This window comes from Trachemys scripta, chromosome 3 (genome assembly GCF_013100865.1).
Source record: "Trachemys scripta elegans isolate TJP31775 chromosome 3, CAS_Tse_1.0, whole genome shotgun sequence".
Taxonomy (NCBI): domain Eukaryota; kingdom Metazoa; phylum Chordata; order Testudines; family Emydidae; genus Trachemys; species Trachemys scripta.
Genome location: NC_048300.1, coordinates 189,351,410 through 189,376,727, shown reverse-complemented (window position 1 = coordinate 189,376,727; position 25,318 = coordinate 189,351,410). Strand labels below are relative to the sequence as shown.

The following is a 25,318-nucleotide window of genomic DNA, read 5'->3' as shown; positions in this document are numbered from 1 at the left end:
CTGCTACACTTCCCTCCCACTGTGTGTTTGAAATACCTCTTAGTTCAGTACTAACTGCAAATATGATCAACATACAATACATTTCTTCCTAAAGATCATCTACCATTTACTGACAAGGTTTACTTTAAGTAATAAATATTTTTCCTTAACTCTGAAATTAACAAGGGCATATAACAAGTAACAAAATAAGTAACATAGTTTACAATATTTAGCACTATCAGGCTAATTCACTGATCTCAAAATATAATTATTCACAGTGAATCATCAAAAGAGTATAGATCTTTCTACTGGTGCCCTGCAGAAATCAATTCTCAGAGCAGAGGTATTCAATATTTTTATACATGATCTTAAAGAAAATACGAGAATATTGTTGATAAAGTTCGCAGATGACAACTTGGTGGAACAGTACATAAAGACAGGTCAGCAGTACAGAGAACTGGATCATCTGTAAGTTGAATGCAATCAAACAAATGCTGCCAAATGGAAGGATACACATCTAGGAACAAAGAACGTAGGCTACAGATGGAATGGAGGACTGTATTCTGGTAAGAAGTAACTCTATAAAGAACTTGGGGTAACGGTAGACATATAAAAAGGAGATCCCTGAAGTGACATTTCTATGGGTGCTTCTCAGCTCAGGTGGAAAGACATGCTAACTTTGCTCAGGTCAGTGTGCCAAAAATAGCAATGAAGCCAAAGGGTAGCAGCAGGTTTGTTCTCGGGCGGCAAGCCCAAGCTGTCCCCAGCTACACTATTTTTAGTGCACTAGCTCAAGCACAGCCAGCAGGTGTCTAACTGAGCTGGAAAGCACACTCTCCCAGTTGCAGTGTAGATGTAACCTAACGCATTGTTGAGACAGGTGTCCACAGGTTAAAAAAATATGTTGAAAAATTGGGAAGGATTCAGAGAATAGCAGCATTACTGTTTTGAGGTTTGGAAAACATGTCTTACAATAGGGACTTAAACAGTTCAATCTATTTAGCTTAATACAAAAAGGGTTAAGAAATAAATGGATTGCAAAATATATGTATCTACACAGGGAGACAATATCTGATACTACAGGACTGCAAACTAGAAATCTGGAAAGAAGGGGTGCGCGTGCATACACACAAACACACACAGTCTCTCTCTCATAACAATTAACTATTGGACAAGTTTACCAAGGGTTGGTAAACTGACGTTTTTAATTCAATTTTAATTTTAATTTAATTCTGATTGTCTTCCTAAGAGACATGATCTAGTTCAACCAGTTATTGAGATCAACATAAGAATTACCGGGTAAAATACAATTGCCTGTGTTATGCAGGTGATCAAATTAAAAGTCCATAATGATCCCGTTCTGCCCTTAAATGTATGATCATATGAATAGTTATAACATTCAACTAACAATCTGGGCCCAATTAAAATAGATTTAAACAGGTGTGTGTGGGAGGGGTTAGTTTCATATTTTCATGACCTAAAGAACCATTTTCAAAGGACTTACACTTTCTACAGTATACTGCAAACGTCTGGAAATAAGCATGTTGAAATATGCTAACAAGACAAGCACAAATCCAAGATCACTGTATGTTGTCATCTGTGGCTGTATTATCAGGTATCCATTAAGAGACATGGGAAATATTAATAAAATAATGAGATACAATATCAAATTGCTAAGTCCCAAATATTAGTGTATCCAGAAAAATAGTGAGATAAATAGGAATGAGCATTAGATGTCAAGCCAGATGGTTCAGAATTCTAATCCTGGATTTACCACTAACTCACTGCATGGCCTTGGGCAAATCTCTTCATCTCTTTGCCTCAGTTATCGCATCTGTAAGTAGTACATATGTACTTACCTATCCCAGAAGAGCATTGGAAGCAGTAGTTAGCTAAAATGCTATTAATATGTAAAGCTCTATATAAAAATAAATAGCAGCCTTGTTTTAACTAGTTCAAATATCTAAATGGACAGCCTGAAAAGATTTGGCACAATGGTATTCACATGATTGGTTTTATTTGCCAACAAAAAAATAAAAAGAAATTGTCTAATGTTAGTTAAATTATTCCAGAACAAAACAAATAAAGGTGTAATCACAATAGAGTTCTGACTTTTTTTTTATTTGTAGTATTCCTTCTACAGAAATACACAGTTACAACTCTGTCTTTAGAAGGACTTCTACCATTCTAAAAATACTGTCCCACAGCTGTTTAAAATTTATTTTTTTAGACCATAGCACCACTGTTTGGTTGTTTCCAATTTCTAAAACCACAAATAGTAAAAGTGTACTCAGTCTACTGCAAACATAAATAGCAAATGCACGCTTCAGCACTTTTAAAAGGATATGGAAATTGGCAACAAAAATGCAGTTCATGTTGAAAATTTACGAGGGCCCTGCCATATTTCTTCAGAAATACAATCAGGTAAAAATTAGGAAGATCTCTACCAGCTGGGTGGCATTTTTGTGTGTTTTTTTTCTCTACTTCTTTTCCCCCCCAAAATGAAAGACTTTCATTATGCAACTTCTGGCACTTGATAAAATAGAGCAATGGTACCTTTGCTAAAACCACAGTTTCTTTGGTTATGTTTAGCATTACACAAACATCTTTCACCTTAGATATCCTCTTGCATTACTGTGTTTAATTTGAAATATTCTGAGGCACATTATTTTTTGCAAAATTATTCTTATTACATATTGGTTAATGAAAGTATAAATTATTTTATAGTTCCCTAATTTCACAGACACTTATCCAAAAAGATAATATATGCATTTTAAAAATTTCAAGTTTTACAGTAATATTTTCATTAAAAATTATACTAGTACAATAATTCAGTGTATTTTTGAATGGGATCTCTTTACTGAAAAAGAGGAGAGTTGAACATATACTGTATATATAGTGATGTAGTTTAAATACGGATAACAAGGAGGGAAAATTCCCAAACATGATTACACCACTTTTCTACATTTCAAAAATACAAGTCAATGGGAGTTCATCTTCAATGGGGCCATCTTCAAACACCCTTATGTGTTTGAGCCAGAATTAATACATAGGAAAAATCTCTATGCAATGTGAGAATATATTATACCCTCCATAGTCACCACTCAAATAGTGATAGCTAATAGTCCCTTTCATTAAAACAGATTTTTGCATTTCTATAATTAAATTTCTGACAGAGCAATACTATTATAAATTCCAATTTTCTAAACAATTATTTCTAAAAAAAATTACTGTAGGCCAAAATGTGTCATATCTGATTTACAACCAAGATTTTTGCTTTTAAAATTTGAATGTTTTCAGTGGAGGAGGAGGATACAATTGACAGTTTTAGATGTTTTGCTGCTGTCATATAAAACTCAAAAATGGCTTTGATTAAAAAAATAAAACTTGACAAGCAATTAGTCCATAATATAGTCTAATAACTTTAGAGGGGAAAATGATAACTGCCAGGATAGTATTTTTTTTTTGTAAAAGCAACAACTGTACAGTTACTCATTTTCACAAGTTTTACTATGCATATCAAACATCTTTGGTTAACATACTGATTTTAAAAAATTGTTTCTTTTTGCATATGTGGAAACTGGACAGAGTGATTCTGAGAAGGTACAACACATTACTCTTGCACTGTATTTTTCTGTCTCTTGACTCAGAGATCAAGTCATGATCTGGGCATTGGTCACCTTACTTAATATCTGTATATGCATGCTGAGGTTTACTTGTGGAATGCACCATGTGACACTTTTAAACTGTTCATCTACGGTATATAAAAAAGTCAATTAAAAAAAACACAAATAGGTATTTATCTGCTGTTCCCCCAACACACGCCCTTGCTTAAGTGTCTTTAAAAGCTAATGGAGATGTATTTAGAGAATGTCTTATTAGGTAAAACTGCTATGAAAATTTAAGCATAAAATTAATGTTATAGTTGTTGTATAAGTAGACATGTTAGGAAAAGTGAAGTGAAAACTCTCGCATTCTTAATTAACGAAGGTTATAGTTTTATGGCTTTCCTTTAAATAATTTTGAAATGCATTAATACAGGATTATTAGTAATGCTGAATTTCCTTGCTGCTTGGTTTGCCTCACAACCTTAACACTATATGTAGATCGTTTTCATTTGACATTATGCTTTGTGATGGAAAACCTTTCCCAACTGCTCATTAGAAGCAAAATATTAGTTTAAAATTTAAACTGTTTGCTAAGTATAATTTTAAGTAGAAAAAATCTGGTTATAAATATAGAACTGAAGCTCTGTGATGTGGTTAACTGCACCTGCCACCCAACAGGATTTGCAGTACTACGGACAGACCTTAAAAAAAAAAAAAAAAATTACTTGACATAAGCAAAAATACGAGAAATTTATTTAATGGCACCATTTTTCTTCCCTTTTTAAAAAAAATCCAATTCACTGATATTTACATGTATAAAATTTAAGTACACACTTTTGTATTAGTATAATAGTTAATATTAAATACACAATTTTTAGGTCAGTCATCCTCAGGACTAAAAACATTCAAAAAATGAAAGGAATTTCATATCAACCCTTTTTTTCCCTAAAGCTGAATTAGTGAACACCTTATTCAGACAATCAACGTGTCTCTCTCATTCCTCAAAAACAAATACTAGAAACGGGGACCAAACCCCAGGGTCAGAAACAAGAAACTGCTACAATAGGATTTTCTTTGGTGCTCATCTTCCTGGTATATTTGTACATATGTTGACACATTTATTCTCAGTCACTCCCATGAGGTATTATCCCCATTCTATAAATGGGGCATGGAGGCTCAGAGTGATTAAGTGATTTCCCCAAGATCACAGAGCAGAGCTGGAAACAGAAATCAGATCTCCCAAGTCCCTGTTCCCTGCCTTAATCACAAACTGCTCAACAATAACACAAGATGGTACGGACCTTGAAAGTTCAGGCAGACACAGAACCATAGAGCAGCTACATTACATGATATTAGGTGCAAAAATATCCATTGGATTACCGTTAGTAACATCATCAGGAAAAAGTAATCGTTTCAAGGCTGCTTTATCCCTCCTGGGGAAGTACAGATAAAGGTAGAGCTATTAGCAGCACAGATCCTGAATGAATCATAATGCTAGGGAAAATGGCAGAGACACAGAGCAACACAGAGAGATACGGTGACCAGATGTCCCATTGTATAGGTACAGTCCCGATTTTTGGGTCTTTTTCTTATATAGACTCCTATTACCACCCCCCCCCCCCCGTCCTGATTTGCTGTCTGGTCACCCTACAAAGAGGACAGGCAGCATAATGCCCTGGGAACAATGGGGTTGGAGGCGGTGTTCTCCAGAGGACATTGGCCTGCACCGAGTCTCATGAACATGCTCTTAGCCCTTCTGCGCAGCTACACACTCTCCAATGACAGCAAAAGGGGGCAGCAACTTCACAAGTGTGAACTTGTTGAGTTTTTGAGGCATTATTTTTGCTGAGGGTTTTCCACAGGAGGAGATGATTTAACCCAATGACTCTCCTCAATACATCCTGAATGTAAGAAACACTCTGGCAATTCTTTACTCATAACTGAATCATCAGATATGTATTTAATAATTAGTTATCTAAATTAAATGTGCATATTAGAAATTAATACTTATGTGATATATAATGAATAATCATCTCTCAGCAACTTTTTAAAAATAATAAATTACATATTATCCCATTTATCCGTCCAAATGGCATGTCAGAATCTGGAGATGCTGCAGCAAACCTAATGACATGAATTAGATTTATAGATAGGGTTGATGTGAAATTTTAAAGGATTGAATTATTTACATAATTTTTAAAGGTCAAATTCTGCTCCCAGTTATACCCATATATATATATATACACACCATCTCCACTGGAGTTGCTCTGAATTTACACCTGTGTAATAGAGTGGAATTTCGTTCTAAATTTATAGAAATTCAAAATGATAGGACAATTAAATGATTGGGAGGACTTTATTTGAGATCAGGAAAACTATGATGACTCCTGACATTCAAATTATTTATTTTAATTATATATGCATTTGGCATTTTTTAAGAAAGGTACTATACTGAAGCTGCTTTAAATATATGGTAAATAAAGGTCTTATTTTCTAGAAAAAGCCTGGAGAAGAAGGATGCACAATCCAACTTATCTGAGACTAGTCCAAGTGAGAGATCCTACTGACTTCACTTGGACTAATCCAAGTATATAAATTTAAGCACGAACTTGGGGTCAGGTCGTCACTACAGATATATATTGGTATAACTATGTCGCTCAGTGGTGTGGATCAACCAAGTTATACCAACTTAACCCCCTGCCCGCCCCCCCCCCCCCCGTATCCCTTTGATATAGTACACAGTGCTATATCAAAAGGGAGAGCTTCTCCAGTCGATATAGCTACCGTTTCTCAGGAAGGTGGATTAACTACACCAATGGGACAAGCTTTCCCGTCAGCATAGCAGTGTCTTCTCTAAAATGCTACAGCTGCACCACTATACATGAAGACAAGCCCTAAATCTTTACAGGATCAGTGCCCAAATACTGCTAACTGTGTGTTCAGTTTTTTTCTGGGTGCACAACTTGAGACCCAAGGGTTTGATTTCAAGAAGTGCTGAGCACTCACAGCTGCACCCGAAATCAACAGAAGCTTTTTTTTAAAAAAAAAACATATATAAAGTGTAATACAATGTGACATACTCCCAAAAATCAGATCCTGGGTGTTTCAAATTGGGCACGCAAAATTAGTAGATACTTCTGACCAGACACTTTGTGCTTCAGGTCCCTATCTGTAAAATGAGGATACCACCACCACACCCCTAATTTCACAGGGATGTTGTGAAAATTACATCATTAATACTTATTGAATATCAGGGTTGGAAGGGACCTCAGGAAGTCATCTAATCCAACCCCCCGACAGATTTTTGCCCCAAATCTCTACCTGGCCCCCTCAAGGATTGAATTTACAACCCTCGGTTTAGCAGGCCAATGCTCAAACCACTGAGCTATCCCTCCCCCCAGAAATAACTATAGTGGAGAGCACCACAGGAAGGCCCAGGAGGAAATTAATAATTCTGTCTTTAGAGCAGAATTTGAATGTGGAAAAAAATAGTATTTGCTTAAGGAAATAAAGACTATCATAATGCACATGTGTAACCCCGTTACATATGCACAAGGGGGCCGAATTCAGTTCACACAGGCAACCTTACTTCTGGAATTTCCTACCTTTTCCGTGCTTGACTTTGTGGTCTTTATAGTGTTCGTTTAAGGTGTGGTGTGTTTTTTTTTGTTTTGTTGTTGTTGTTTTTTGCATGTAGTTTCCTAGTTTAAAAAAAAATGAAAAAAACAAATTCCATTATGTGACATCATACTGAAACCCACATGATTCATCAAGAGGGTTGGAACCTTGAGATCCACCATAAAGACCTTTGCCAATAACATAGTAACTGACTGCAATAGTAAGTTGTCATCCTGTGTATGGACCAGCATGAGGGAGAGGATGGGACACTCTGCCAGTCGGTTTCACAGATACTGCTGACAGCAAAGGAATAGTGAGACTTAGGAATGTTGGGTTCCATTCTATGTTCTAGAGGGAAGTGTATTCTAGTGGGCACAGACTCTTCTACACACTTTCCCCAACCATGACTCCTTCTGCCCCACTTCCTCTAACTTGTCCTTATCCCCATATCCTGTCTCTTCCCCACCTCAAATTCTCACCTAGCCTGTCCCCATCTTCACTCCTTACGCTTCTCATCCGTATCCCAGTCTTTTTGCTCAACTAGTCCTCACTTCTCCCCTCCTGATGACTAGTCCCAAGTCATTACCCCCACTGCCAGTGGGTTTCACAAATAGTTGCTGACAGAAGAGGGATGATGATACTCAGGAATCCTGGGTTCTATTCCAGGTTACAGAGGGGAGCATGTCTTAGTGGTAACAACCCTTTATGCCCCACCTCTAGCATGTACTCCTTTGCAGCCAGCTCTTATTTCCCCTCTCTGCCCGTTACCCATTCCAGCAGCCTGACTGTTCCGTTTCCTCCCACTTTCTCCACACCAGGTCTCTGATACTTCTCTATGCTTCTCAGTCCTTTGCATTTCAGCCAAGCAGATTCCTACTTCTCCTCCTTGTTGCCTGGGCACCAGGAACATGGAGAGCACAGAAGAGGCATATGTTAACAGCCATGTTCAAAGACGTAAATCTGGTTGGATTTTCATGGGGACAGGAAAAAGGCAGAAGCTACATACTAGTGAGACTCTTGCTGTCAAATGTCAAGTATTTTTTTCCTAGCCCTGTTCTTAGAAATGGATGAACCATTTGGCGGAACTTTTCCAAAAAAATCAGCCTGAGACAGATAGTCAGCATGGAAAATTTCTGTTCAAATGTTAAAGTTGGGCAAAGTTACAAATAACTGAAATAGCCATATAATGGGAAATGTTTGGCAACCTTATAATAGGCAGTTCTACCAACTTCTTGTATAATAATGATATTGCTATGTCATTTAAATTAAGAAAAAGATTTTAAAAATTTTTTATTTTGCTGAGGGTTATATTAGCTTGAGAGCAGTTACCTTATTCATGAATACCAAATATTGATTACAATTAAAAATTAAATATAAATATGTAAAATTACTTATTCTGATATTTCAATTAATTAGAAAAACTGCTTAACAGGGTAAGGCAAAAAACAGTATTTTGCTCATTTTGTCAAAATGTAATCTAACACATAGTTTCTTATCATACAGGGCAACCATGAAAACATGAGCACTGTATATTTATGTACTATCAAAATATAATAAAACTATCAAAAATTCTCTAATTTTAGCAGGCTAAATATGTTTGTTTTGGCTTTCCTGAGACTGCCTAGAAGTTATAAAGCATATTGTGCAATATACTGAGACATATAGATCAATTGCAATTAAGTGAAAGTCTGCATGAGACATATTTTGCTATAACATCCCTTAATTGAACTGTTTTGTTTATAAACTACATGAAGTTCATTTAATTGAATTTGTATTTATTTCCAAGAAGGAAAGGTGTAGGTAGATAAAGCATGCACAGTGTTTAATATGGTTTCACAAAATATAATTCTTTTTCTTTTTTTTTTTTTTTTGACTTTGTGGTTACATAAGACGAGCAGTCATAAATATTAGAGATCCATATCTTTAAATACCACTATATAGTCACATCTGTGGTTTACTCTCTTTAGATTGTATATTTTTTTTAAATCTAACTGTGAAACTTGTACCCTCTCATCCACTTGCCTTTGCCTATTTCTCCTATTTTAATCCCATAGCAAAATAATTTTTTGTCTGTTATATACAAACATAATTAAGAAAAAACATTTCCAACGTGAAACTTTTGAATTAATATTTTCAAAGATCAGCTGAAAAATATGTTGCTTTAAGACGAGAGCCTTATTTATATGAGTTTGTGGCTTAACTAAGGAGTATTCTTCTGCAACAAGCAAGGGCCGAGTTTGTATCTTAAATACCATAATCCAGTTTTCAACCCATGTAGACATCTGGAAGGCAACCAGTCAGTAAACTATATTATATTATATCCTTCTGACAGTCCAAAACCAATCTATAAGATTAATTACTTGTATCAAACACAAAAGAAAAATATGGAAGAAGGGTGGAGGGTCAGAAATATTTGCAATTTGCAAGACAGATTAAGAAAAGTAAACAGACTTCTATTTTTAAAAATATAACTAGCAGCTATTTTTTGGTTAAATACGAAGGTGGCATATGAGGAACAGACTGCTACATTTTTATGTGAGGCCATGAGCTAACTTCTTCTGGTTTACAAGCTGCTAGGAGTACGACCTCTAATTTGCTAGGAGACATGAAAACGGCACCTAGAAAAAATTATTTTTCAGTTTATTTGAAGACTTGCTCTCTGCACTTCTCTGACATTAGTTTGTATGGTAGCTATTCATAAGAGCTTTTCTGATTCTGATATAGTGGCCCCTCTCATATAATAAACTTCACTGCTCTAGAAGCCAAGATGTGTAGATAATCATGGTTAAAGCTGTGATTTAGCCTTTTTAAACAAAAGTAACATCTTAGTAGAAAATACCTGTGCTTGAAATAGAATTTAGATTAACGTTAAATGGCCCTGTTTTCAATCTCCTTATGTTTTAGCTCACCTTTCTCCCCTCACTCCCCCCTCCCCAATTAAACAACTGGACGTACCATACGGAAACTAGACTGAACATTTATCTAAACAGCTTGATTTGAATGCAGTTTAATTAAGAATCTTCTTGGTGAAAGAATTATCAGTGACTATACAAAACTATAATTTTAGCACCAGTTTATGCTGAGAGACTCATCCTTTTAATATTACTGGACTAGTCAGTTTTCTGTAGGTAGAAAATTATTCTTTATCCCATATCATATGCAGTAACTTCTCTCTCACATTCTGGGATTGAGAAAGAAGGGATAAAGCAGTATATTGGGTTTCCATCTAAAATAGTTTTGCACTTCCACATGAAAGCTTTAACATATTCTACGAAATAAGAAATATCAAATGAGAAACTAATTTTTATTCAGCTTTAAATTGAATACATTTTAATTTAATTATTTAGTTCTAACCTAAATTTCTATATTAGAAGAAAGTTAATCATGTGACATTTTAACAAATGCTCATTATAAAAACTTTTAGAAATAAGGCATCTCTAGTTTAGGGTTATAGTTTCCCTTCAAAATTCACACATAGCTACCATTCATTTTAATCATGTGTATGCACTGATGGTAGCAATGCCCCTTTTTGTTTTGATTAAAACTGGATAGTGAAAGTATTGGTGTAACTTCATAGCTAAAAATTCTTTTAAGTGTATTGCATGTGCTGTAGCAACTTCAGCAGTTAAGTTCAAAATGATTTCTAAAATATACACGTTTGGTTTTTCTAATAAAACAGAAGAAACATCTTTATAAACTTAACTACAACTGAAAAAATACTTTAAGTTGATGCATAAGAGAACATGTTTTTATTCCTTAGTCTTGTATTATGGGAAGGTTAAATACAGATTATCTCATTCAGTAACTCCCCACTTTACAGTAGTAGCAATTCATTCTAATTGCTTGGGTGGCAAACTCAGGAAAAAGTATTTTTCCTTTTCAGTGAATAATGTTTCATGTTAGGTTAAATGCAGGAAGTTACATGACCATTGGAATGTGATTGTCTGTAACTACAGTTAGTGCTTATTTATATGCATGCGTTTTGCAAAATATTATAATGTTAGCAACTCAGCATTACATTTTGAAAATCATTTTACATATAGCTAGTTAAAACTGGAAATATTTGCAATATAATCAGTGTAATTTTAAACCATGAATAATAATTTTTCACAGAATTTTTATTACCCAGTATGGAGTGGATTATAGTAAATGTAATTCACACATGCTGTTTCTTATTCAGAGGGAAATACAGAATAGGATGTGGAGAATTTCTAGCCAAATCTTCATTCAGATCCAAGATCCATGGACGCCACTGTAATTGAGACACATTCACAACCAGATAGCTGTAGACTTCATTTTTGTTTAAAATAATACCTCTTCTACATCAGTTCCAACTAAAACATTAAAGTTCTTAAACTTTTAGCAAACTGCCTTGAGCTGAATTTCTAGCAGATTACAGTTTCTTGTTTTAATTTAGCAGCATTTTGTTCATAAAAGGACATTGCTCAAAGCTATTTTTCACATCTACAAAATATAAAGTGCTTGCTCCTTTCAAAGTTGTATAAAATTATGTATAACTAATTACACTGTACTTTCAGAATTTCACTCGTTTGTTCAACTCTCTAGCATTTGATAATGGAAAACGAATTGTACATCACATACATTAATATGCAGAGTTTCCTATATAAGCCATCTGAGTTTATTATGGCACAGTCCTATGATTCCAATGATGCTTGTTCATAAATTACAGGATCTCAGATGTGTGAAATGGTGAATTAATAGTTTGAAAAACAGTTTTACTGATTTCAGATATAAAACAAGGTATGATTTAGTTCTAATAGGCTACATATCCTGCATGTTTGGTTTATAAAGAATCATCATAAATACTCATTTAAAAAAATATAACAGGTTTATGGACCTGATTCTGTAATTATTTCACACAGAATCAGGGTCTGTATTATGACCTCATCATGAGAGGACATAAGCATCCATAACTCCAACTGAAATCACTTTAGTAGCTTGATTTGTGATCTTAAAAACCCTGCAGAAAGGCTCAGTCAGGACAATTATTTTCCGTGGCCTTTTGTCAGCTTTGAATGCGAAACTGCGATTTGAAGATGCTTAAAGCAGATTCATATTTTTGAAATCACAATCAATTTTCTCTAGCTTGCTGCTCTCAAGGGAATTTGGGATTACATCTGTAAGCATTAAGGTTTATACTGTTTCCATGTTTTGTTTATAAAATAGTGTACTATATCACTTTTGACATGACAGTTTTTTTCATAAAATAAGTTTGAAGCAATATTTTGTCAGATACTAAAAGAAAGTTGTCCAGCACTGAATATCCAATTCTACCAGCTACAGAGTGCCTTCACAGTAACTGACTTCAAAAATGGGAGTTGAAAGTGATCGGCACCTCGCAAGATCAGGCCAACATGTATCATTCTATAGTAATATAGCCTAGTAATCAGACATAGAATAGCTGTGAATGATTGACACTACATATTTTTGAAGAAACAAAACTTATTAATTTTACTCATTCAGAAACGTACAAAAGTAAATAACTTTGGTCACATATAGCATATAAATGTTAATAATTAACATTTAAAAGTTTAGCAGAATTAATTTAGTAATAAATAGGGAAAGCGATATCTATCTTCATGAATAGGAGGCCTGATAACTCATGACTGGTGCAGAGTTTACAAGGTGTCTCCTTATGATAAAAGCCCTACAGAAGACTTAATGTAGATTGTTTCTTATGTATTATTTTCTCCCAAATATTTTGCTTTACTTTGTACAATAAATAAATAAATAAGTATAGAATTTATGCTTTTAGAATATTTCTCTAACATTAAATATATTCAGCAGTAGCCATTACTATGCTCTGATCTTTGTAGCTATGATCCAAGCACATTAGAATTCAATTTACTAGTTCAACTACATAGGATACACACTGAGATGAGTGAAATGTAGGCGACTCACCATAAACCTTAGTAGGGAATTCCAAAGCAGTGAAGATGGAGTAAATTATGAACAAGTTAAACAAAAAACTACTACAACAAAAATGCAAAAAATATAGCCCAGAAGCTGTAGGCAACTGTGGTGTAATTTCTTCATGATATTTAAGAGACCCATCCAAAATAAGCATGCTTCCATTTCTGGAGCACAAATGGCGCTCTAAAATGCAGCATTACTGAAAAACGTGAGTTTAGAACATTTTCAATGTAGACAAAATATTTTCACAAAGTTTTAAGTTTCAGCTATCTCTCCTGATTTTTCTAAAGTATTACATATATTTACAAAAATGCTAAAACAACCAACGGTCATATTCACAGTTGAATACATTAAAAAAAAAAGTAGGCCTTCAATTATACTTGTATTAGAGTAAAAAACTGTTGCTAACAATAAAATTAAATAATTTTTCACTTTTCCCTTACTGAACTAATACCAAGACAGATTTGCAGTTGATATATGGCCAAAATTTACTACTGGTATACAGTTCTAATTCCTAAAATATCGTTGATATCTGTAGTTATTATGCTCCAATCCTGAAATATTTTTAGGACAAAGTCTATATTAAACTCATTTTGAATAAAATATGCAAAACTAAATAGCATTTCTGAACAAAATATATGTATTCACACTTTGCTAAATGAATAGAAGCAAAGCATAAAACATTCTTTTAAAAATAGAAATGTCTTCTTTCACACCTTTACAAGAGACAAGCTATAAATATTTACAGATATATTAAAATAGCTAAAATAAATATATTTAAAGTTATTTTAATCTTTGATCAGCAATTTTACAAGTCAGACTAAATGACAGTATCACATGACAAGCAACTTCAATATTGATTTGAAATAGCCATTTTCAAGGAACAGTTGAAATAACAAGTATGTACTACTAGAAATGGCAAAAAAAGTGTCAATGGAAATTCAGTCACCACACACTCCTCATTTTCCAAAATCAATATACTAAAGAGAAGGTCTCACCTTAAATACTCACATTCAAAATTTATATTAACAGCAAAGAAATCTATCCATATTAAATTTCTGTATTTGTTAAATATGTTTTGCTTTCTTGGCACTGTGTTGCCCAGGCAGGAAAATTATACTGGTGATCACTCAGTATTTTAATTTATGATGCCACAGTTCAATTCATAGCAAATAAGATTCCACATATGCAGCACTAAATCAAAACCCGTACATGCTATGTTTAAAAAAATCCCAAGATCAGTACAAAAACAATTAAAAGAAAAAGAAACATTTGCACAAGAAACTAAAAAAATCATATGCAAAAAATGCACGGTATAAAAATTTATGCTGACAAATTATTAAGTAAGGCATCCTGAACTATGACACAGGATGCCCGTGCAGGGCTGAGTTGAAGAATAACATAACAACCTTTGAGAGGGGCCATTACATTACAGTTCATAAAATATTGTACTTAAACATTTGTTTATTCTGTAAGGTTTCAGAGTAACAGCCGTGTTAGTCTGTATCCGCAAAAAGAAGAACAGGAGTACTTGTGGCACCTTAGATTTGTTAGTCTCTAAGGTGCCACAAGTACTCCTGTTCTTCTTTATTCTGTAAGTATTCTTCATAGGCCTTGGCTACACTTACCAGCTAGTTCGACGGCTGGAAATCGAAGTTCTGGGTTCGACTTATCGCGTCTAGTCTGGACGCGATAAGTCGAACCCGGAAGTGCTTGCCGTCGACTGCGGTACTCCAGCTCGGCGAGAGGAGTACCGCGGAGTCGACGGGGGAGCCTGCCTGCCGCGTGTGGACCAAGGTAAGTTCGAACTAAGGTACTTCGACTTCAGCTACGTTATTCACGTAGCTGAAGTTGCGTACCTTAGTTCGAATTGGGGGGGGTAGTGTAGACCAAGCCTTGGACTTCTGTGCCATTTTTGCTCACTAAATGTTATCAGTCCTTGTCTATATTATCTGTTCTGCACTGATAATTTGATACTGTATTAAAGCCATACTGTAGGGCTTAATCCTAAAATACACTGAGTGCCTCCAACCCTTATTGACTTCAGCTCTATAAAAACTTGACAAAATACTTCTACTGAATTCAACAGCATTTGATAGTACGCAACATCTCTTAGGCCACTAGTGCAGATTCTGTGAAATCACAAGCAATACCTGTGTCAACAGACTGCAGACTTGGGAGACTGGACGTTCTTGTTTTGCTGTCATAGCAGATAAGTACTGAGAATCACTATTAAGATAAAATGTTTTTGGACAGATTTTCTAGCTGTAAACTCTAATGCCTCCTATCGTCCCTAGTTTGAAAGTCCTCCTTTGGGAGATGGACTGGATGACTTTTTTTTAAAATTATTATTATTGTATTGTAGTAACACTTGGGCCTCATTGCGCTAGGCACTGTATGGACATGTAAGAACAAAGAGACAATCCCTCCCACCCCCCAAAAAAAGTTTACAATTTAAATATATGAGAGGCAACAGTGGACAAAAAAATGGGGAACACTAGGTAGCGGTGAGACTTTTACAGTTAATATAACAAGTAATGATTATCATACACCCGGTGCCTAGCCACTGTCAAGTGTTTTGTAGGTATCATAACAAATGTTCATTTTAGGTCTTTGCTATCTCAAGCTTCTGTGGTTCTTTATATTAGAAGTTTCTCTTTTTAAAATGTGAGTATCAATTGTCTGCCCCCCAAATCTCTGGAAATTAAATAATATTTAAAAATACTACACAATTGGTGATCAGTTTCAACAGTGGAAAACGCTCATCTTCACCTTAACTGTATTTTGATAATATAGTGGAGAAGAATGCTATAAAGAATCTGGTACAATTAATTTATCCTATCTGCTCTCCATAAACCCGAATACAAGAGACAAGAAAATTAAAGATAAGAACAAATGTACTGTGCCACATGCAGCTTTTTCCATAATTTGCTATTTAATATATCCCGTTTTCTAGTTTTTACAAACTCTGGCCAGGATAGAATCCTGATCAAACTGTACCTCACACTGGGAAGAAGGCTAACTACAAATGTAAAGGCCTCTCAAACCAGGATTTCAGCCAACTGTTTCATTTCTACATTTTAAGGCTTATCCTGGCTACTCTTCAATGCACAGTTTAAAGGGAATTTAACAAAAAATCTCTCTGGTGCACACAATACCAAATTCTACATTTTTCACTTCACCATTGTATACAATTAGGATTTTATAGCATAGAAGAACCATGCTTTCACATGTTCCAAAACATATAGATGGCCATGATCCATCACATAGACCCATGTTTAATGGCATGGCAGTCTCATGTCCCTCCAATGCTGGCACACCATGTAAACTGCCAGATTGAAAATATTTCTCTCTCATTATCATACAGTTACTCAGTATTCTTCTCTTAGGTAAGAAAGTGAAAACATCAGCTCAACCTTAAACACATTTAGATTAATAGATTTTATGGACAGAAGGAACCATTACAATAATCTAGTCCAGGGGTAGGAAACCTGCGGCACGCGAGCTGATTTTCAGTGGCACACACTGCCCGGGTCCTGGCCACCAGTCTGGGGGGCTCTGCATTTTAATTTAATTTTAAATGAAGCTTCTTAAACATTTTAAAAACTTTATTTACTTTACATACAAGAGTTTAGTTACATATTACAGATTTATAGAAAGAGACCTTCTAAAAATGTTAAAATGTATTACTGGCACGTGAAACCTTAAATTAGAGTGAATAAATGAAGACTCGGCACAACACTTCTGAAAGGTTGCCGACCCCTGATCTAGTCTGACGACCTGCCCAACACAGGCCATAACATTTCCCTCAGTAATTCCTAGACTGAGCTTAAGAATTCCTGGCTGAATCTGTGTTCTAAAACCAAACTCCTAATTTTTCCCTCTAAACCCTGATTTTGGCATCAGTTCTCCACCTGTCTTGTAAACGCCACTCTTATTCCCATTACTCAGATCTGTCTGTATGTCTCTCTCAGGAACTCCTAATGTGTTTATCACCATGAAATCTAAGGTCTATAGCCTTTGGCCCATTTTTGATTCCTCTTTCCCCATTACCTTCCAACAGGAAATGGTAAGAAGCTGGACATCAGTTGCTTTTCCAAAATCCATCTGTTTTTCTCTATCCCTCCTGCCAAAACCCTGGACCATTTATCTCTCACTTTAACAACCATAAACTCCTTTTCCTCTGTGAGCCTGCTTCTCACCTCAAACTCTTCCAGTCCTATGAAACAGTCTGCTCTTATACCCATCTTCATATCCCATCACTCCATGTGTCAACCCATCTATGGACCTCTTCACTGGCTTCCCCTCACCTTCCAAGTCAAATTTGAATAGCTTGTATTTATCTTCAAGGTTCTGCATAACTCTACTTTTGCTTAAATTTCTGTTATCATTTCCTCCTATTCTCCACTTCCTGCTTTCCCTCTGCACAAGCCGCTCCCATAAGCGCTCCCTTTTGTATCTTTCTCCCATTCTTATCTTGCCATTTTCTTTTATGAAACCTCTTACATTTAGAAAAAAATCGCTGTTGGCTCCAGTTAACCACTTCTCCTTTAATAATTCTTTTGTGAGATCTTTCACAGATGATCCAGCAATATTACTATTTAAATATATTAATTAAAATCTATCACAATATACACAAGCTGCTCTTCATGGAAAAATTGTACTCTCCATGAGCAGTATCATTATCTCTCTTCCTCTACTAGTTGGTTATTTTGTTGTCTAATTGATTTAATTTACATGGTAAACACCTCAAAATAGGGGCCAGGCCTTACACTCTTCCGTAAATGCCATGCACATCAATGGTACAATACAAAAAGTACAATGAAATCATTGGTTCTCTGTGGCTTATCACAATAGAAAATGTAAGTGAGAACTGAGAACCCAGTTTTGACTGCAGTCACTGAACTGGCAAGCAGGGTTCTGCTTTTAATAAACAGAACAATAACAATGTCTTCAATTTTCACAACACTTGCGGATTAAATTTTTGCCTGCAAGAAACCCAGGGTCCACCCTCACTCATCTATATGGCATTCTTTCTTGATGGAAATTCATACACCAATTTTCAGTTCAATGTAAATTAAAATAGACCATTTATAAAATCACAACAAAATAAATTAAATTAAAAATAGAAATGCTATGAGTAGGGGCCTACCAAATTCATGGCCATGAAAAATGCATTACAGACCATGAAATCACATCTCCCCCATGAAATCTAACTGTTGCGGGGGGGGAGGAAGGGGAGGCAGGGCTGGGGATGCCCCAGCCAGGGGCTCTTACCATGCATCAGGCTCCAGCTGCTAGTCCCGGCGGGGCTGGGAAGGGATAGGACTTCCTCTTTCCCTGCACAGCTGCTCTTGGGGTGGGAAGATCAGACCCACCTCCAGGTATCTCCCCCGGCTGCAGCAAGCTCCTTGGCTGCTGCCTTCAGAGGCCAGCTCTGAAGGTAGTGCAGAAGCAAGGGTAGTAATCCCCCATAGTCCCCTACAACAGTTTTGTCACGTTCCATGCCCCCCCAACAGTTCTGCAACACCCCACCCTGTAACCCCCTTTTGGGTCAGGATCCCCACGGTTACAACACCATGAAATTTCAGGTGAAAACACCTGAAACCATGAAATTGACTAATTTTAAAATCCTACGACTGAGAAATTGGCCATAATGGACTGTGAATTTGGTAGGGCCGTAGGTATAAGACAAGATGGCTCAGTGGAGATGTGATGAGAAAGTGGGCCTTTCACCTTCTGGTTTCCATTTCAAATCAACCCTTGGTTGATAATGACTTAGGAGGTGCATATAATATCAGAACAATCCCCCAAACTGGCACCGACAAAGATAGTTTTTTGAGAAGCCAAATAGCTATACTTTGTTCCTACGTAGGACTTTCATCCACAGATCTTATGGGCTTTTCAAATAAAGTATTATCACCATTTTACAGATGGGGAAACAGAGTCACAGTGCAAAAATGTGACTTGCACAAAGTCACACCTCAAGTCAGGAGCGGTGCCAGGAACAGAAAAAGAGATCTCCTTACTTCTGTCCAATGGATTACCCTATTGCAAGTGCTGCTCCGATTCACACACAGAAGCAGATCAGGGATGAGGCACATTAGCAAGGTAGCACTTGAAAAGCTTTCTCCACCACTATTTCACTCTCCAGGGCTTTCAACCCAGTATCTTTTACCATTAGTAAATTTAAGACCTAAAATATACATAGGATAAAGACACTACCCTGAACTTATGACACTAGTGAGTGTCTGTACAATTTTTCATGGGACCTACATTTTGAAAACAGAAGGGAAAAAAATAGCTAAGCTAGAGATTCTGCAGAAAAGAGAGAAATGGACAAGATTCTGAAATATGGTGTTAGAAACAATAGTTATTCCAAAATATCTAACATTTATTTAAATTAACATAATTTGTTAAATCTTGCTGCCTACATAATAAAATCTAGCAAGGACTGTCAACAGCACACGGTCAGAGAACTTTATAAACCTGAAAAATGTCAATATAATGAGAGCAATTAACGGCAGGAAGAGATTTTAAACAATAAAGCTATGTATAAATGAGCAAGCATGGCTCACTGCTACAGTATCAAGCTATTCAATGACCACCCAAGTACAGAGAAATTGAAAAGCAAGTAATGTGCTTCCTACAACAATCTCAAAAAACTCTCTGACCACACACAGGCTGTGTGGCAAAGAGAGAAAATATTAAGGAAAATAGCCTAACAATTTAAAGAGCAGTATATAAATGTGAGTGTTTTGAAAAAGAACCATTTCCTGACCAATAGCATTCAGGAAGGTTTTATTTTAAAAGTTTCAGGCACAAAGACTGGTAGAATGACAGTTACATGGAGAAAATCCACCTCTCTCTGTATTTTAAGAACAATTCACAAAAATAAATTAATTTTGATCATTAAAATCATTTACATTCTCAATCCCAATAATCCACCTACACATGTATAAAATACTCCACATGTAAGCATTTGAACCAAATGTCATACAAATTAGAACAAACGTTTCCTGAAATTATTCTGTCATACCTGGAAAAATGCATTATTTTACAGTATTTTAAAAAATGTATTTATTGAAACCAAAAGGAAGTTGGCTTTCCTCAAAGTAGCATCTAAAATATTATTTATTATTCACATTACTATAACACCTAGAGCCCTAATGAAAATAAAGGCCCCGTTTTGCTAGGTACTATAGAATCAAGAGAAAAAAAACTCTTGGGATGGGAGATAAGGAAACAAAGCATGTATTTTTTGAATAATGAGCAGTAGTGACAGCTCACAACCTGCCTAACCATTGCCAGCTAGCAGTATTCTGTAGACATCACAGCAAAGATGAGTATTAAGAAGGGATATCAAAGAGTATAAGAATTCTACTTATAAATATCCTCTTCATTGCTTTTCTGCTGCTTTCTTCCACTCTATTATATTGCATCCTTTTTCCTTGGAACATCAGTCTACTTCAACACATACTCTTGCTCTCCTCCTACTAGATTTCCTATATTGGTGTCCTCAAACAATCTTTCTACCTTCTGTTTTAGTTTTCTCTTCTCTGTGTTGGACAACCATCTCTTAATGGAAAGGACTTGGTATTATCCTTTGTTTCTAAATCATTTTTTACAGTTAGAGTGCTATGTATGTTTTTTTGATAATATCCATATAGAAAGAACTACGGTAATTGTTAATATGAAGAAGTATGTTGCATATATTTGACAAAGATACACAAAATATAAAACTATCTGTATACACATTCACAATTTTTTTTAGTATATATTATGTATAATATATATATATGTATGCTTTTATTACATTAAATCCACTATGGTGGCTCTTTCTTATTTAGACATTAAATACTCCCATAATGTCATAAATGTTCATGGGACTTTTCTATTACACATACACAGGCACGCACACACATGCAGAACAGTATTTATTTCCATAAGTACCATCTGGCTACATACACTTACTGTAATAACCTTGTATTAACTATACTAAACTATGGTTTGTGGAAACTTTTTTTAAACTTTGAAAAAGCACGTGCAAAGTAAAAGGATTTTAAAAAATGGATATTTCTAGTTTATAATATTTCCTCTATTATCCTGAAATGCATCATACTATTTGACAGCATACAGAAAAGAATGCCATTAACACCAGTAGTAAAATTCTACCACTGTCCCTTATACTCCATTTCCTGTGTTATGCTATAGTTCACAGAGGCCATGCAAAGATGCTCCCTTTCTTTCAAAGAGTACTGTATGTTCACAGGCACTCAAAGATTTAGTCAAGTTGCAGTGAAATGGCCCTTAATTTATTGTAGGGGAAAATGCCATTAACACATAAATCAAACTTTGGAAATTTGACAATCAAGAAAAAAGTTCCCAAATTTTGCAGAAGTAGTTAAAATACTTAATGTGTAAGTACAGAACACTGTGTGTACCCCAACCCCAATTTCCCTCATAACAATGTCTGACAAAAAGGAATGCTTCAGAATTCATCCCTCTGCTTATAATAATCTCTAACCCATCTGAAGTAAAGTTTGTTTCATTGGCTACAGACAGCTGTCTCTCAAGACAAGTCAGCATTAGTTTTCACACAAACCTATTGCCATACACATTACCATACATACACATTTCCAGATGAAAATTAAAAAAACAAAAAAAACAAAAAAAAACACAGCCCCTTTTCTGAGCAGATAAACAAGAATCATATGGGTTTTTTTTTTTAAATTCTGAAGTAACAATATGGAAATATATTTTTAAAGTAGTATAGAATTATGTTACGTAGCTCATTACTATTCCTACATTAGATCATTGAAATGTGATTCTTGCTTAAATTACGTATCTAATAAGAAAATTTCTCTTTCTGAATTGGCCAATGAAATTTTTCCTCTTATAAAATCTTCTCAATGTCACATACTTTTTCTATTACACAAAATTGCATGTTCAAGAAACCAACATTAACACAGAAATAATTTAAAAGAATGTTCCATGCCTTAAGGAGACATCTTTATGTTTAAGCAAAATCTCACATTTATTTCAAATTTATTGAAATTCATCACATACAGTATTTGATCAGAGACACTAATTTCCATTAATGATTGACCAGTGTTGTCAACTCTTAACATCTAAAGGGGGAAAAAACCTATGATTTACTATTATCCATTTAAAATAAATTCCAGCTTTGAAACATGAAACAGCATCATGAAAATAAACATAGCAATCTTTATAATCTCAATTTAGAGAAAAGAGCACAACACTCAAAAGATCTTACAGGGTGGTTTCCATATATCCTGATGGAGATTATTTTCAGGTTAGTTAAAACTTTATTTAATGCCAAACTTACAAGGACCGGGAAAATGTAAATAATTAAAACTTAGCAACGGCTTTCAGAATAATGATCCGAGTGTGGAAATTCCAGATAAACCTGTAAATACCAGCATGCTGATATGTATAAAAAATAATGGTCTCTAACAGCCAATACCAAAAGAATGGAAAAATTTAATCAAGCAATGCTAAATACAGCATCCTGAGTTAACAAAACAGATTTTACATAACTTTCACAAGAAAACATTCAAAATAATGAATTCAGATTTTTAAAAACTGTCAATTAAAAAAAGGCTTAAGTATTTTTTTTACTTGGCGCATATTTAAAAGTTCCATGTATAATAAATTCATGTTTCCCAATTATGTGTTTTAGTACATTTTATTTTCCTTATACCACAAATGTAAACAAGTATTTAAATATTAATGTTGAGCATACAAACCATTCACCTAAGAATCGCATCTCCAAAGAAGGGCATCTTTTTCTATTTTATATATTATAGAGATTATTTAACCTCCCTCTGAAATGCTGGCAGCCTTTATGAAAGATAATGATTAGATGGATAACTGAAGCACAGGAGTATGGAGAAGAGGGAGTGAAGATTTTCACTAAGAACACCAAGACAAACCTCAAGTATTACAAAAAGTGCCACAAGAACTTTAATACCTACACAGATCAGACAGGGCCTTGGTTTTCACAGAAGATTCCAAAACTCCTCAAGACTTTTGGGAAAAAGCTTGAAACTTAATACTGGAAAGACTGAAGGTCTGAGCTGACCCTACCAATATATAAATCAGTATTTCAAACCCATTACATCTAGACTTAGAAGGATTAGACTTTTAACTGATAAAAGTTGGTAACCATCTACTGCACCATACACACAGAAACCAAAAAAAAATATGTTCATTGATAATAATCAAAGTTTACAGATAAGCAAAGAAAAATGCTGCTTGAGAATTTAAGAGTCAAAATCCACTGCGTTATACTTTTGAATTAGGCTAGTTACAAATGGACTAGCAAATGAATAGTATAATCAGATATGGTTTGTTTTTAGTGATATTTACTTTGGATATTTTGGAATGTGATGTTGACAATTCGTGTTTTAACAGTTTATAAAGCATTAACTTTCTGAATTTCAGCATCCACTGAATAACTTTCTGAGCCCATTCAATTTCCCACAACAGTAAAAATTTAAATTGATAAAAAATGCTTAAAAATCAACAAAGACATTATCAGTCAAATTATAAAAATATAAATTTGAATTCTGCCAACCCTAATTATATCTTATGTCACTGTGGTCCAAATCCTACAAGATGCTGAATACCTCCTGTAAACTGATGACAGCCCTCAGTTCCCTCTGCAGTCAAGGTGCTGAACACCTTCAGCTTTCCCTGCATGAGCAGGTCTAAGACATCCTTGTTTAGCTATCAAATAGTTTGGTGCCTTTTCATAGAAGTATTAAAAGGAAACTATTTCCATCTGTAGATTTAATATAAGGATTATTGCTTTATCCCTTTCACAGTTGTTTTCGGTGGTTATTTTTTCCAGCACCCAAAGTGTGCTAGGCACCTCAGAGCACAAGTAGGAAGTCATGGTCTATTTTCATGAAAAGTGCAGAATCCAACTGCAGATATGATGCCACAAAGAGTTAATAGAACTGAAAGGAGGTGTGATGGTAAAAGGACAAATTACAGAAATATGATTATGGAGTTACTCAAATACTTGCATGCAGCATAGAGTAGCTAATAATAGCTAATATTTTTGGAAGAATAAATAGAATAATATATATTCTATTTCATTCATTTACATTTATACTACATCCCCAAACACTACATTAGACAATAATGCAATTAAAGTTTGTATCATAATGCATATGCACAAGATAGTTGAATTAAGGTTGCACATGTAACCTTAATTCTGGCATTTCTTAAATTTTGAGTGCTTGACTTTGTAACGTTAAAATTCTTTAGAGACAGTTTTTTTAAATGTCGTTTTCCACTTTTTAAAATAATGCAATAAGAAATGGTTACTCACCCTGTGCAGTAACTGTAGTTCTTAGAAATGTGTCCCCCTACGGGTGCTTCATTCTAGGTGCGCTTGTGCTCCCTGCACCTTCAATTGGAGATTTTTTAGAGCAGTATCCATTTGACCTGTGCAAGTATGTTACTCAGTCTCGTGCCCTGTGCTGTTGTTGTATAGTACTGCATGGATGAACTGCCCTCAGTTCCTTCTTGATCATGAACCCCCAAAACAGACAACTCCAAAGCAGAAGGGAAGGAAGATGGGTAGTGGAGGAACCATAAGGACCACAGTTCAAGGAGCTACAGTTACTGCACAGGGTGAGTAACCATTTCTTCTTCAAGTAGTGTCCCTATAGGTACTTCACTCTAGGTTACTATTGAGCAATTCCCTCTGAGGAGGAGGGGGCTTTGGACGCTAGTCTAAAAAGGAAGACAGTACAGCAGAGCCAAATATGGTATATGAAACAGAGTCATGAGTTATTGCATACTGCTCCGCAAATGTAAGCATAGAAGCCCAAGTTGCGGTTTTACATACTTCAAAAATGGAAATGTTTATGAGAAAGGCTGTAGAGGTGTAAATGGACCACAGACTGAGTATGTATGTTTGAAGGTGCTTGAATATTACAAGATTCACAACAAGAACTAATGCAGTTGCATATCTGCTTGAAAGTCTTTGCATACAGATTGCAGATCCTTTTGTTCTATCTGCGATCAATACATATAATTTAGGAAACTTTCTGAAGAGCTTAGTCCTACCAAGATAGAAGGTCAAGGATCTCCTGACATCAAGGGTTTGCCTAGATGAGGTTTAGGGTAGAAGATAGACAAGT

The 25,318-nt window shown here is 35.2% G+C and overlaps 1 protein-coding gene across 11 annotated transcripts in view; it reads right to left on the bottom strand.

The window, feature by feature from the left end:
- The window catches only part of SUPT3H (SPT3 homolog, SAGA and STAGA complex component), a 438,440-nt gene that overhangs the window by 281,135 nt on the left and 131,987 nt on the right, over positions 1-25,318 (bottom strand). Inside the window, exon 1 of one of the 11 annotated variants that reach the window (XM_034766671.1) lies at positions 7,193-7,211. The exons of the other annotated variants lie outside the window; for them this stretch is intronic. The gene's annotated coding sequence lies outside the window, so the exon portion shown is untranslated. Of the gene's footprint in view, positions 1-7,192; positions 7,212-25,318 lie in introns of those variants that run through there. 11 annotated transcript variants of the gene reach the window in all.